Here is a 15,860-nt window from a genome sequence, read left to right as displayed (position 1 = left end):
ACAGAATTCATTTTGCGACATTATGGCACCAAACATTCTCGGAATTTCGTATGAACAAGCCTCTTTGGATTGGCATACTCACCTGAATGGCGCAAATCGCTGGCACGAATTCCTGTCGTGCCTGGAGACTTACAATCACCACAGGAAAGACTTCAACTACTTCTGTTACCATACTTACAGCCGCTTTACATTCTCCCATATTACTCGTGCCATGCTCCATGGTCACGTCAGAACATACGTCATGCTCAACATTTATCTTGACTGAATCGACACGAACGAAAAAATGGCTGACATCGAAATAAGTGTCCAAGGAATAGAAAAGCAACTGAAATCACTCAACAGAGGAAAGTCCACTGGACCTGCGGGATACCAATTCGATTCTATACAGAGTACGCGAAAGAACTTGTCCCCCTTCTAACAGCCGTGTACCGCAAGTCTCTAGAGGAACGGAAGGTTCCAAATGATTGGAAAAGAGCACAGGTAGTCCCAGTTTTCAAGAAGGGTCGCCAAGCAGATGCGCAAAACAATATGACATTGTTGTAGAATTTTAGAACATGTTTTTTGCTCGCGTATCATGTCTTTTCTGGAAACCCAGAATCTACTCTGTGGGAATCAACATGGATTCCGGAAACAGCGATCGTTTGAGACCCAACTCGCTTTATTTGTTCATGAGACCCAGAAAATATTAGATACAGGCTCCCAGGTAGATGCCATTTTCCTTGACTTCCGGAAGGCGTTCGATACAGTTCCGCACTGTCGCCTGATAAACAAAGTAAGAGCCTACGGAAAATCTGACCAGCTGTGTGGCTGGATTGAAAAGTGTTTAGCAAACAGGACACAGCATGTTATTCTCAAAGGAAAGACGTCTACAGACGTTAAAGTGACCTCTGGCGTGCCACAGGGGAGTGTTATGGGACCATTGCTTTTCACAATATATATAAATGACCTAGTAGATAGTGTCGGAAGTTCCATGCGGCTTTTCGCGGATGATGCTGTAGTATACAGAGAAGTTGCAGCATTAGAAAGTTGCAGCTAAATGCAGGAAGATCTGCAGCGGATAGGCACTTGGTGCAAGGAGTGGCAACTGACCCTTAACATAGACAAATATAATGTATTGCGAATACATATAAAAAGGATCCTTTATTGTATGATTATATGATCGCGAAACAAACACTGGTAGCAGTTACTTCTGTAAAATATCTGGTAGAATGCGTACGGAACGATTTGAAGTGGAATGATCATATAAAATTAATTGTTGGTAAGGTGGGTGCCAAGTTGAGATTCATTGGGAGAGTCCTTAGAAAATGTAGTCCATCAACAAAGGAGGTGGCTTACAAAACACTCGTTTGACCTATTCTTGAGTATTGCTCGTCAGTGTGGGATCCGTACCAGGTCAGGTTGACAGAGGAGATAGAGAAGATCCAAAGAAGAGCGGCAAATTTCGTCACAGGGTTATTTGGTAAGCGTGATAGTGTTACGGAGATGTTTAGCAAACTCAAGTGGCAGACTCTGCAAGAGAGGCGCTCTGCATCGCGGTGTAGCTTGCCGTCCAGGTTTCGAGAGGGTAGGTTTCTGGATGAGGTATCGAATATATTGCTTCCCCCTACTTACACCTCCCGAGGAGATCACGAATGTAAAATTAGAGAGATTCGAACGCGCACGGAGGCTTTCAGACAGTCGTTCTTCCCGTGAACCATACGCGACTGGAACAGGAAAGGGAGGCAATGACAGTGGCACGTAAAGTGCCCTCCGCCACACACCGATGCGTGGCTTGCGGAGTATAAATGTAGATGTAGATGTAGAAACTTGAGTAATGAATCGACATTTGATCCAACTTCCAAATCTGTTTCAACACACAAGATTTGGTCAGTAGATACAAACATGATCTTCCCTCGAACAGCGGTAACACCACTCGACTCAAACACACTAACTGGTAATATACCGTCTGACATATCCTCACTTATAACAGCCAGATAGGTTGTACTTACATCAAGTTAAAGTTCCATTCCAGCTTCCTGTATCTCAATACGCCGAGTACAAGCGGCTTCAGTGACTCTTTTCCCTGTATACCTCATCCTCTATTGTTATCCTAACATTCTCACTTTTAACTGTACAGGCTGGCAACAAATTTTCTATTGTTACATGACAGCTGTGACCAGTGTTTTGAGAATTGGTTTGTTTGGTTAGCATCGTTTCTTTGCTTTCTAGACTTTCCTCGCCGGCCGAAGTGGCCGTGCGGTTAAAGGCGCTGCAGTCTGGAACCGCGAGACCGCTACGGTCGCAGGTTCGAATCCTGCCTCGGGCATGGATGTTTGTGATGTCCTTAGGTTAGTTAGGTTTAACTAGTTCTAAGTTCTAGGGGACTAATGACCTCAGCAGTTGAGTCCCATAGTGCTCAGAGCCATTTGAACCATTTAGACTTTCCTCATTATGCATGCTCTCCTCAACACGCCCTTTCCACCGCTCTACATCGCTCATCTCTTGGTTCAGGATCGGAATCTGCTTCAACTTGTGATCAAAGTAGCTCAAGCGGCCTTCGTTTCACCTCTCCATTCATCTTCCTTACAGCCTCGAGTTATGAGATCTCATTCATTTCACAGCAGGTTTTACTGACGATGTACTGGGCTGGCTCTACTGCGCATTACCAAGTGTGGCACAGTCTGGTTTTAAGTGACTTACTGCAACTTCTTCGCTAGTTGTTTTATTCTACCCTATTCGCTTTTCCACCTTATTTCGACCACTTTCACGCTCAGCTACTCATATATGCAATGTTTTCTTCATTACTTGATAACAGCTATATGCAATGCTTCCCATAACTCAATGGTTAACGAGATTCCTCTCTTCAGTACCCTCACTGGTAAACATCTCGATGGAAGCAGATGTGTTGGCGTGGGCAGCACCGCGGAATAGTGTGGAAACCTGCGACGTAGGGTGCGCATCAAGCTTCCCGCCGCTGGAGGTGTTTAGCTGCTGGCTGCTGTGAGCCTGGCGGAGCAGTGCCTGCGCTGAATGCAGATACCTCGGCTCGGAGCTCGCCTTGGACATCGTGCTGAATGGCTTCGCCAAGTGCTCAGTCGACAGCTGTCTGCGCCGTGTATGTCTGGAGGAAGAGACGCTACTGACGATCGACAGCTGTGTTAACTTATGAACTGTATTCGCAAACTGCAAGTACAGTCGTACACCAGCTACACGATTTATTAGTAACATAGTCGTATGAAAATGTGTGCTAGACCGGGACACGAACCCGGCTTTCCCGCTTCTCGCAAGCGGTCACTTTAACCACTTTGGCTGTCTGAGCACGCTACACATGCACGTTTGAATGACTATTGCATCGAGCTGGACAGACACTTTAAATACAATCACCGTACTATTGTATTTCGTGCCAAAGGGAGAGAATCTGAGGAGAAAAACGATGTCTCTCCCTATGTGTGGGCATTGTGGGACGTAGACACTAGGTTTGAGTCGGTCCTGGAGGAGTGTTCAGATAAGGTGGCTGCTCGTGACAAATAGGAAATCCAGGTTCGAATCCCAGTCCGGCACAAACTTTCGTATGTGGCGTGTAAATCGTGTAGCTGATGTATAACCATATTGGCAATTTGCAAACACATTTCATAAGTGAATGATGTCATCGATGATATCATAGGCTGAGGTGGTCAGGAAAATCTGGAAACAATGCAGCCTGTGCCAATATCCAGTCAGCTGTACAGCTAGCTATGTGCCACGAATTTGTTGGTTCTGTAGGTATTTTAGAAATTACTACTAGCACGAGAGCGGCAATCAAAATAGCTAGTATGTTCTATCCAATTATAAATGCTGAGGGAGGAATTTTTGTTCAGCATTGGTAGGCCTATTTTGCATTGTTTTTGTGAAATAATACGAGGAACTGTGAGAAAACAGCTACAGTCATAAAACAGGGACACCAAAATTTTCAGCAGGAGGTATATTTGAGTCTCTTTCAGTGTAAATAGATGACGCTTAGTTTATCTGCTAAATAAAGCTTTCTCGGTTCTCAAAAAAAGTGATGAGATGTAATTTTGTATTACATATTTAAGAAAAACATATGGTCATTTAACACCACATGTTGCAGATACAGTTAACAATGGTGAGAAAAAACTGCAGATTCACTTTCATTGTCAGACATGTTCTCCAGTTTCTCATTTCGAGACCGAACAGACTGACGACAGACGAAATCTAGTTAAAAGCTCTGGGTCGAAGTATTCTTCTGAACAATTGGGCCAACGTCCCACCGCCGTGTCTGTTTTCGTGCTGACAGGGGCCGCGACGCGACACTCCCGTCGTACCTACGACGCCTTTGGAGGCAGCGAGCTCGCCAGCGCAAACCGCGCCGCGCCGCGCCGCGCCGGGCCGGGCCCCACGCCTCAGGGCCGCGCTCGGGCCGGCACTCTGACGGCCGGCCGCGTTGTTATGCTGTCGTGCGGGATGGCGAAAAACTGCCAGTTCGACTGTTTCAACATCTACTTGACACACCTCCACGGGTCAAACTCACCTGTGACCATTTGTGCTGTTCATCTTTGTACATTTTTATTAGTCCTATTCGATATGAGTCCCACACAGTTCACAAATATTCTAGAATTGGTTGCTCAAGTGTTTTGTAAGCAAGCTCCTTTTTAGACTGACTGCGATTTCCCAGAATCCTACTAATGAACCGAAATCTACTTTAACTACGATTGACCCTATGTGGTCATTGTGTTTCCTTTCATTTCCCCCAAATTGTTATAACTCGGCGTTAATGTTGTAGTCATAGGATATGACAGTTCTGTGTCTTATGAAATGAATAATTATGGACTCTGAACATTTGCAGAGAGTTGCTAATCTTTGCCACACTTTGCAATCTTATCAGTATCTTGCTGAGATACAACTTCCTTATAGATAACTGCACACCTGCGATCCGCGTGAGGTTGCTGCTAATACAGTCTGCGAGGTCGTTAACGTTAACAGTAAGTGTCTCAACACATTTCCCTACGAAATAAAATGCGTGTGAATTCCTAAGGGACCAAACTGCTGAGGTCATCTATTCCTAGACTTACACGCTACTTAAACTAAATTACGCAAAGGACCAAAGGACAACACACATACCCATGCCCGAGGGAGGACTCGAACTCCCGACGGTAGGGGCCGCGCAATCCGTGACATGGCGCTTCATACCGCGTGGCCCCTAGGCCTAGGGAATACCTGAAGGTACTCGTACATCTATCGATCATTCTCGATCCAAGATAACTTTCTGCGTTCTCGCTACCAAAGATCCTCAATCCAGTCAGAAGTTTTATTTGATACTGTATATGATAGCACTTGCGTTAATAAGTGTTAGTCGTGTGACTAGGGCCCCCCGTTAGGTAGACCGCTCGCCGGGTGCAAGTCTTTCGATTTCACGCCACGTCGGCGACTTGCGCGTCGAAATAAATGTTGGTGTAATACCGAGTCAAATGCTTCTCGGATATGAAGAAATACTCCATCTATCTGACTGCCTCAGTGCATGCCCTGGATGTCATGAGAGAAAAGTGCTAGGCTAGCTGACTGATATTTCCGGAATCCTTGCTGGTGGGCACGGAGACTGTCATTACCTCATCATGTTAGGACTGAGATTACGTTCTTAGATTCTACAACCGATGCATGTCGATGACGTGTGACGGCGGTTTTATGAATCACTTTTTCTACCGTGTATGTCGGTGGATGTGACCTGTGCTTTCTTCCAACTTGTGGACATACACTCCTGGAAATTGAAATAAGAACACCGTGAATTCATTGTCTCAGGAAGGGGAAACTTTATTGACACATTCCTGGGGTCAGATACATCACATGATCACACTGACAGAACCACAGGCACATAGACACAGGCAACAGAGCATGCACAATGTCGGCACTAGTACAGTGTATATCCACCTTTCGCAGCAATGCAGGCTGCTATTCTCCCATGGAGACGATCGTAGAGATGCTGGATGTAGTCCTGTGGAACGGCTTGCCATGCCATTTCCACCTGGCGCCTCAGTTGGACCAGCGTTCGTGCTGGACGTGCAGACCGCGTGAGACGACGCTTCATCCAGTCCCAAACATGCTCAATGGGGGACAGATCCGGAGATCTTGCTGGCCAGGGTAGTTGACTTAAACCTTCTAGAGCACGTTGGGTGGCACGGGATACATGCGGACGTGCATTGTCCTGTTGGAACAGCAAGTTCCCTTGCCGGTCTAGGAATGATAGAACGATGGGTTCGATGACGGTTTGGATGTACCGTGCACTATTCAGTGTCCCCTCGACGATCACCAGTGGTGTACGGCCAGTGTAGGAGATCGCTCCCCACACCATGATGCCGGGTGTTGGCCCTGTGTGCCTCGGTCGTATGCAGTCCTGATTGTGGCGCTCACCTGCACGGCGCCAAACACGCATACGACCATCATTGGCACCAAGGCAGAAGCGACTCTCATCGCTGAAGACGACACGTCTCCATTCGTCCCTCCATTCACGCCTGTCGCGACACCACTGGAGGCGGGCTGCACGATGTTGGGGTGTGAGCGGAAGACGGCCTAACGGTGTGCGGGACCGTAGCCCAGCTTCATGGAGACGGTTGCGAATGGTCGTCGCCGATACCCCAGGAGCAACAGTGTCCCTAATTTGCTGGGAAGTGGCGGTGCGGTCCCCTACGGCACTGCGTAGGAACCTACGGTCTTGGCGTGCATCCGTGCGTCGCTGCGGTCCGGTCCCAGGTCGACGGGCACGTGCACCTTCCGCCGACCACTGGCGACAACATCGATGTACTGTGGAGACCTCACGCCCCACGTGTTGAGCAATTCGGCGGTACGTCCACCCAGCCTCCCGCATGCCCACTATACGCCCTCGCTCAAAGTCCGTCAACTGCACATACGGTTCACGTCCACGCTGTCGCGGCATGCTACCAGTGTTAAAGACTGCGATGGAGCTCCGTATGCCACGGCAAACTGGCTGACACTGACGGCGGCGGTGCACAAATGCTGCGCAGCTAGCGCCATTCGACGGCCAACACCGCGGTTCCTGGTGTGTCCGCTGTGCCGTGCGTGTGATCATTGCTTGTACAGCCCTCTCGCAGTGTCCGGAGCAAGTATGGTGGGTCTGACACACCGGTGTCAATGTGTTCTTTTTTTCCATTCCCAGGAGTGTAGTTCGATAGATGTAACGTTCGGCACATTACGGTTATACGATGATTAATGAGTCGGTACAAAGAAAATGGAAGGAAACTCTGGAAAGGATGGATGTGACCCACAGCAGCAAAGTGGCCTGGAACCTAGAAAATAAACTTAACGGTGACCCTAGGATAGTTAAACAACTTTCTATAGTAACATGCAATCAAATTGCCCACCAACTCCTACTAAATAGAAAAATTCATCAAGAAAAGTCAGGAAATAAAAATTATCGGAAGTCAGAGCCAAGAACCAAATGTACTCTGCATAACTGACCGAAGGTGGAAAACAGGCTTGTGTCAGCTAATGTAAGAAAATGCTGCGAGACTGGGGTCGAGCAGATGAAAGATCCGTTAACGGCATTGTAAAAGGCGTTGAAATGTGGATACATTCGTAAGAGCCGGAAACTAAGCAGCAGTCAGCAAACTTTTGGTTGTTCTGAGAGGGACCGAAACCAGCCAAAGCGCTTCGTTCACCAAAGATTTCCAGCAGTAGCTCGTTACTTTGGTTACTGTTAACATGTAGTGGCCGTTCCCTAACAGGGACGAAGAACTGTTATATCCGAATGCGTGCTAACATTTTGTTTGCACATGTCATCGGTGAAATCAGGGAAACCAATCGAAAATCGTGCCTCACAGCACATCAAACAGTTGATTAGCTGACTGAATAAGACATGGAATCATACAGGGTGAGGCAGCTAAGACACGCTACCCCGAATATATCCAGAATGACTAAATACAGGGTGGGCGGGAAGTAACTAGGTATCACTAAATGGCTGTTAAGGTTTTAATATTCGTGGAATAATATTTGAAATAACGCAAACATTAAATACGGTAGTGATTTCTCGTGTCGTGTAGTACCGACGGTGGCTACGAGAGGCAGTACACTCAGCAGCAATAAAAATGGTCTATCGAGCACAGATTTCTTCACGCTACGTGGTGTGGAATTCGATCGTTCTTGTGCAGAGAAGGTGGCGTACGATGAAGGGAAGTAATGCCACAATTTGTCCGGAGAAAACAGAGAATTGTCACACGAAGCTAATGACCACAGGTTCGGTAAAGGATGCAACAAAAGCAGGTCGTCCATCCACGTCTCGGTGACTTGAGAATGTGGCGATTGTAAAGAACTGTTCAATCGTAGTCCAGGGAAATCAACACGCCAGGCAGCTCGTGAGGGCGGTCTCACAAGGCACGCTGTGCGTCAAGTGTTGCATAAAGAAGGATGGGAACCCCATTGCATGTTGTTCCACAACATCCTCTGGAGTGATGAGGCCGTATTCCGCGTCAGAGGTTTCGTCAGAGGTTTTGCCATTACTGGGCCGAGCAGTGTCCTGGAGTTAGGGGTGGACAAGATGCACTCTCATCGAAAAGTGACAATGTGCTGCGGAATAACAGCTAAAAATGTCATCGGCCAATATCTCCTGCGTGACACAATGAACGGGGAAGCTACCTTCAGATGCATCAGGATTACGTTTGACCCCTGGTATCTGTATGGGAAAATATTGACAATACTGTGTGCATGAAAGCTGACACACGCCTCACTTCGCAAGTGTCGTACGGAACTGGTTGGATAAGAAATTTCTGTGACATCGACTGGGTAGACGTGGACCTCACGAATGGCCTGCAAGAAGTCCAGACCCAACACGCTGCATCTAGTCAAAAGAGGAGGTGTACTGGACGAAACATGGAGCACTGGCTGAATTGGAAGCACGGAGTTGGGATGTTCTTACCAACATCCCACACAACATCAATATTGGGGCAAAGTTCGTTCTGAGCCACTCTGCATTGTTGCCACATGTATCCAAGATTGCGGCGGTGACGTTATCCAAGATGGCGGGATGTAGACATGGCAAAAATGCATCACATCATCCAAGATGGCGGCCGTGACATCATCCAAGATGGCTGATTTTGGCGGGGAGATAGGCCAATTGGGCAACCTCCACTAACCTAAGACCCCTCCCCTCCCCCAGAAAAATGGCATGGAGTTCCAATTCCAACATGATAATCCATCACACCACGATTATCTTACTAACCTAAGGAAATCGCAAGAATATAGGTCACTTGGGCTACCTCCACTAACCTAAGTCATCTGACCGCCACCTCCTTCTAGGAACTGGCGCCAAGTTTGAATTTTGGTGGTAAAGGAAGCTCAATTGGGCTATTTCTACTAACCCACCTCTTCCTAGGGATTGGTGGTGAGAGGACTCGGCCTGTGCTTGACAAAAGTCTTTATTATTTTGCATGCATTATTTTATTTAAGCAATTAGAGGCACTATCACCATCCAGTAAGGTCGCCAAGGGGTCCAGACTCCAACTGACCTAGTACACAGTACCTTCACCAGAGGGTGCTGTCATCCACTGTGTGACATAATCCAAGATGGCCGCCACGATGTCAGCTGATGACGCAAGTATCGTTATCCAAGATGGCGGGAAACAGTGTGCTCGCCACAAGGTCCGGGTCTAGAACATAGTACCACCATCAGAGAGCGCTGTCATCCATCCTGTGATGTAATCCAAGATTGTGGTGTAGTGTGGGAGAAAAGGGCGGGAAAAGGACTCTGCCTGTGCTGGAAGTAACTCTTTATTTTGCAGGCAGTGTCTCCACCAAGAGATCTAGAGTCCAACTGACCTAATACACAGTACTGCCACCAGAGGGTGCTGTCATCCATTCTGTGACATAATCCAAGATGGTAGTCTGGAGGGGGAAATGGCGAGAAAATGACTCAGCCTGCGCTGGGCTGCTGGAGAGAGTAAGGAAGAAGAGTGCTTTATTTATTTTGGAACAATTTATTTAGGGGTGGAGAATATTTATCACACTGATACAGAACTCTGGCCCTGACATGCTTCAGGTCACACCGCACAGACCACAGACCTGTAAGCTACTCCTAAATAACACTTTGCAGACACGCAAACAACTCCTAAATTACCGACGTAATTTCAGTACAGACATGCAATCTCCTCCGAAATAATGCAGTACACAGATGTGTAGGCACAAAATCAACTCGTAAACTGTCCAAATAACGCATACCACAGCCTACAAACCTACTTGCAAAATAACGCAACAGACATGCAATCAATGCGCGCAAGCACCGCCTGCACCCTGTCCACTGGACCTCACAGGAGGCTAGCGGAAGGCCCTGCGAAGTGAAGCAGTCATCAGCTGTCAATCCACGCAAAGGTGCCCGGTTGGGTCCCGCAAGCATGAGGCGGCGACATCCCTTTCACACTTGGTACCTGAGAAATTCGTCTCGAAATACGTGTTCACCTAGGCACTGTTGCTGACCCGACCTGATTGGAACGACCGTCGGATGCAAGCCAGTGCAAGCCATCACTCTCACACCACTGCTACCTACAGCGACTGGGTGAAAGTTGCTTCTATTTTCGAGAATACAGTTACAATTCCTCAACTGTTATACTAATGTCACAGAACTCCAATGTGTGCTCACGCCAGTCCCATATGCGAGACACCTCTGGGCAGCACGTCTGTTTTACCATTGCTGATGCAATACCTAGGGAAACTGCCGTCACTGAATAGCACAGGGTGCATTGTTCCTAGTGCAACATGCGTGATGCCTGAGCCGTGCTTAACTGCCCAGTGTGACAGACACAATGCCTCGAATTGCATGCACGTAGCTACAAACCGTCGCAAGTGCATCTAACGAGGTTCTCAATCTTATATTGATGTCATGTGGCTATGCAAAATCTGAACGGAGGAGACCTCTCAGAAATTGAATAGTGTGCCAGAAATAGTTAACGCTCGCTTTCATGACGTCTCATCTTGTATACACAGAAATTCTTGCCCTAACTGAACCTGTTTACGAAAATAGCGCAGAATAACATGCTAGCGGTCCTAACGTGGCATCCCGTCCATCACGTCTTATCCTCCTGCTTTCAACACGACACAAACGTTCCCACCACTCTGTAGAGACTCCTATATCCCAGCACAAAAAAATGTCTTGTGAATAAATCGAGCATTATGATTCGCTCTTATCGACTTTACCCGCCGAATTACTGACGCCGCCAGTTTTGAAGCACCGTCTGTCTTTTTTCCTTCTGCAGACGAGACTTTCAGCAGCAAAAACTATTTTACACTGGCCGCCATATTACACCAACAACCAAACCCTGCAAAATGCCCTACATAGTGCCAAATACGGAAAGACTCATACTCAAATACACTGCTCTCCCACCGAGGACAGGAGCTCGAATATTAGAATGTGAAACTGATCTCCGACCCATCATTATATCACCGTGTACTGTGTCGATGTAGTAAGCATACAATTTCTGTCCTGTGCCATACAAAGTCAGCCCTTTTACATCATTCGTACATATACCGCCAAGACAGACAGCACGGTATATATACACGCAGCACTAGATATTTACCGCAAGGTTGGGCGAGCATCCACCCCTAACACGTGATCAGAGCACTCTCAGCAGTTCGATGTCATGCTCAGAACTGTTCTACAAATTCGCTCTCGCTTCCCCTCAGCATAAATGCGTTACTGTTTCTGGTCCGGACCTGCATGCTTGCTCGCTTTTTTACACCCATCTCCAGCCTCTGGGATTACAAGAACACATGTATTTTCGCACGGTTTGCACACACTAATAGCCTACTGATCGCTCGCACAACATAATGCCGAAGATATAGACTGGAAATTATTTCTCTACATACCTGAAACTTTAGCGCTTAGTCCATCTGCGAAGACACAGGGAAACTCTAAAGAAATTAAAGAAAACTAATATTTCCACTAGCGAACACTGATGTCAGTGATGTAGCAGATTCCAAATCACCCCTATAATTTACAAGGTCAACTAAGATGTTTCTCATGTCTAGAGAACCGGCAAACTTGTCTTCCACACGCTAGATGCCCTCACTACAATCGAGCTTCTCTCAACTAAATAAAGGCGCGAAATGTGCGAAAGCAGTCATCTGAACAATTTACATGGGAGGGGATAACGGTCCAGCGCAAAGGCACCTCCATATTCAATCTCATCAGGTTTCCACGTGATCACGAAAGCTTTCCAACACGTACTATGTATTGGTACGCTGTTTGGTCGTTTAGAGGACAACACAGCTATTTCATCTACATTCCTACACTCCAACAGGCCTCTTCATTCTGACAGCTTCTCTACAGTTAATGGGAAATGTGAATCATTCCCGTCATCTCCGCTGCATACCGAGCACACATAGTTAGAATCATCATCCTAAGAAATCGGTCACACACACACACACACACACATATATATATATATATATATATATATATATATATATATATATATATATATATAGTCCCTGTACTTACAACTAAATGTTGCAATTGCGGTCTCAACTGAACGACATTTGACAATGCGTGAAGTCTCGGAAATACACCTGGTTGACAGTTGTGGTTCTGGAAATAGAAATATCTGTACCATTCTTATGACTTGACATACTCTTCCCTCTGATACAGTATTCCACAGTCATCTCCTTTGAACATGTCGGAACACAAACACATACTTTATAAACCTGATGCTCAAGGTGCACCTATCACAGATCCCCTACTACTACTAAATATAATATTTGGCTAATAAGCGATTCCAGGCGACACACAAGAATACTGAGAGAAAATCAGCGATGAGTGGACATGTCTCACAAGTTTTTCTTGCGAATGTTACCACTGTGTCTTAGAAAGAGAGTCGTAATTGGCCAGATTTTAAAAAACCGGATCACAAAAACTACTGTATGTTACTGTCAGACATGGTCTCGGTTCTACAGGTGAAGACAAGTGTCCGTGTTAAAAGATATACTTGCTTTATGAATCGAGGTACGGCATTACCTCTGAATGAGGTGGTTTTCTGTCCAGACAAATACCGAGACGGTGATCGCTGGAGTGTATATTATCATAGCAGCAGTCCAGCAGCCGACTTCCGAGATGAATGAAGGGGCGACTAATAGTTTTCCTCGGTGACCGTTTAGACGAAATTGCAGTGTACCGGTCTCCGCAGCAGGCGCCCGGTTCGTGCACCCGCGAAGGTCGGAGTTTCCACGCCAGTATCACAGCTGGAGACAGGTGGTCGTTTCAGACGAATCGAGTCTTACGTTACATCAGACAGATGCGTGCTTTACGGTCTGGGGAACGATTTCGTGGCACTGCCCGGGTGACGTCGTCAATCTGGGAGGCACGGTGGGTGGACACGAGTATGCAGCTAACCTCTGGGACCGTGTCTACTCCTAGGCGCCACTTGTCAGCTTGCTGCGCACGTTCGTGCTTCGAAGGGGAGCAGGACGAGTTTTCGGTGCCCCCTGACCGCCAAACTCCCCCGATATAAACCCAGTCGAGGATCTGTGGGACGAGCACAATCGGACTCTCCGCGGCAGAGGAGTGGGCACGGTCGCACGTCCCTGTCGCTGCCTTCTGGAACCTGCACGCCTCACAGCAATCCGCGGTTGCTCGGGCTTCTTACACGTGCTCACATTACTGTGAGTGGAAGCCTATTTGATCGAGTTCCGTACATGTTATGTCGTCTAAACTCCCTTAGGAGCTTCTTTCAAATGCCACAGAAAAAGTATATAATTCTGCTAGAAAATAAAAAAAGGGGGGAAACGAAGTCGGTGTCGTATTTCGGCGACTACGAACGATGAAAATTACTTGCGAATGCCAGGAAATTCGCTTATACTGTCTGCTTTATTCATTCTGGATAGGTGTGGGGTAGCGAGTCTCAGCTGCATCACCCCGTGTAGTGTGTCTGACAGTCCTGCCCGCACGATTGCCCTGACTCACCACCTGACGATTTCTCGTTCCTTCTTTCCGTCAAACCGAAGAACGCTTCGATAGCGAGTTTCGTGAGGAGCTTCGGAGTCCTTCTGTAATAACTTTTCTCGTGTAACAGCTAGGTCTACCAGCGTCACAGTGAAGTAAATATGTCACGGATTGGTTCCGACGCGTGTAAAAGTGTCGATATTTTCCAGGGGAATATTTTTAACAACAATAAACGAGTAGTACGAAAAATCCGATAGGTACGCCTCGTAAAGACGTAACAGTCGCACTTACTGGATGTGGCCGGCTCGTAGCGTCGACGTCGGCGTGGAGACGGAGCGAGGCGAGGTGCGTGCGGTGGCGTGCGCGGCGCGGCCGGGACTCGTGGCCGACGCCGGAGGCCGGCGCGGAGTACAGCGACGGCGCGGTGGGGAAGGGGGGGGGCCACTCGCAGCGGCGGCCCCCCGTTGCGTCAGCAGCCAGCCAGCCAGCCAGCCGCGTGCGCCGCGCCGCGCCGCGCCGTGCCTTCCGACGCCGACGTAGAGCGCGCCGAGTTTCTGACGTCGTGCCGAGGAAAAAGAGCGAAGGGGAGTCATTCCGATCGTGCACAGCGACACCGAGCACCGTACGAGTTCTGAACGTGCGTCGGGACGTAGACCGATGAAACAGAAGAAAGCCACTTTTAAGTACAAAGTCGGGAGACGCCGCAGCCGTATTGGCACTTACATGGAACCCATATTTGCTGCGTTTTATATTCTAACTTACTTCCTACGAATATATACCGTTTCAGGGCGCCGACAAACAGATCTCTCGAAAACTTGTCATTTATTGGTACGATTTGTTGTGATGAAATGTCATATTCGTGATTAAGGAATTTTTGATTTGTAGCTTGCTGTTCTCAAAGTATGCCGTTTCGAGTCAAAGACGTATTGAAGATCCGTCAAAAAACACTTTTCTTAGTACGATTTGTTGCAGTTAAATGTCGTATGACAACATCACTGCGATTAAAGCGTCCGGAAGATAGTAACGTACGAGATGAGGTTACCTGCTTCACAAGTTCGGCGTCGCAAAATCGTGGCTGATGTCGAGGAAGTATCCAGGATTGAGTGAAAGGGAGGGGTCCAATTGGTTAAAGAGGACACTAAAGTGGCTCACGTTTCTCATTTATTCTGAAAATGCATTTATTTCGTTTTTAATTTTTTGCTTTTGAGAGGCCTCCTTAGAAGTAGTACTCGTTTTTGTCTAAACATTAGGCAAGAAAGCTGTTCTTGAAAAAGTTTAGCATTTATTCTTAAGAATGTCTGCAGTATCCAAATGCAAAATCAAATATTTCGTTATTCGACAATATTATAACTTCACTTTATTGCCAAACGAATTAAAACTCTAATCTAACGTATTGCCTCTTTGTTAACAAAACACATCTCAGACTTGTAACATTAGGTTCACAATCGCAGAGCAGGAAAACTTAATGTCGGGTCCAAAGTTAAACAGATTCAAACCTCTTTTGACAACAGCTAACTTTCTCCTACTGCAATCTTTTATCTAAATTTACAATTTACCCGAAACCGAGTCACGATTTCTTCAGCTCGACTGAGTTCCTCACTTCCGCCTATAAATTTATTAAACCATTTTTCATTTCATTAAAATTCTTCAATTTCCTTAAGTAATCGACAACTTCTTTTTAAACTGTCAGTTCGACAACCATTCTCAGAGGTCGCACACGCGAGCTTGTGCGTTGACGCTGGACACGTGGGTAAGTCGGTACGATTCCTTTGGCTTAAAAAATTCCCACTGCCAGTATTTGGCCGGCGAGGTGTCGGTGTAAATTTCCCGATCACCAGATTCTGTGCCGATATCCCGGGTTAAATAGCAAACCTGTCCGCAGTGTGTGACGGTGTGAGAGCGCCGGTTGGGCGGCTCGCGACAGGTGGGCCGAGTCTACACGACGGCACCG

The 15,860-nt window shown here is 47.1% G+C and overlaps 1 protein-coding gene across 1 annotated transcript in view; it reads right to left on the bottom strand.

The window, feature by feature from the left end:
- The window catches only part of LOC126456768 (thiamine transporter 1-like), a 619,041-nt gene extending 604,770 nt beyond the window's left edge, over positions 1-14,271 (bottom strand). The window contains exon 1 of the mRNA XM_050092528.1: positions 14,201-14,271. The gene's annotated coding sequence lies outside the window, so the exon portion shown is untranslated. The remainder of the gene's footprint in view (positions 1-14,200) is intronic.
- Positions 14,272-15,860: the final 1,589 nt, after the last annotated feature.

The sequence above is a fragment of the Schistocerca serialis genome, chromosome 2, assembly GCF_023864345.2.
Source record: "Schistocerca serialis cubense isolate TAMUIC-IGC-003099 chromosome 2, iqSchSeri2.2, whole genome shotgun sequence".
NCBI classification, from domain to species: Eukaryota; Metazoa; Arthropoda; class Insecta; order Orthoptera; family Acrididae; genus Schistocerca; species Schistocerca serialis.
Note: the sequence above shows the minus strand (reverse complement) of the source record. Positions and strands in the feature narration are given on the sequence as shown.